Raw genomic sequence first — 364 nt, 5'->3', positions numbered from 1 at the left:
TATAGTTTTCATTTTCTTTGGATATATACCCAGTAGTGAGATTGCTGGATCATATGGTACCTGTATTTTTAGTTAGTTAGTGTGCTTGTTTTTAAACTCCATACTGGGGAAGAAGATGGACAGGAGGTTCAAAAGGGAGGGGATATATGTATACATACAGCTTATTCATGTTGAGGTTTGACAGAAAACAAAATTCTGTAAAGCAATTATCCTTCAATAAAAAATATTAAGATTGATTTAAAAAGAATTGCTTACTGTTTTCAATGGTGGATGCATCAGTTTCTTGACTTTCATGTATAGGATGTTGTTAATCTTCCTATGGTACATGGTTGACTTACATGTTTTTTTCAAAATCTTTTTTTTT

The sequence above is a fragment of the Bison bison genome, unplaced genomic scaffold (assembly GCF_000754665.1).
Source record: "Bison bison bison isolate TAMUID 2011002044 unplaced genomic scaffold, Bison_UMD1.0 scf7180017864500, whole genome shotgun sequence".
Classification (NCBI taxonomy): Eukaryota; Metazoa; Chordata; class Mammalia; order Artiodactyla; family Bovidae; genus Bison; species Bison bison.
The sequence above is the reverse complement of the archived record's forward strand: the minus strand, read 5'-3'. Positions refer to the sequence as shown.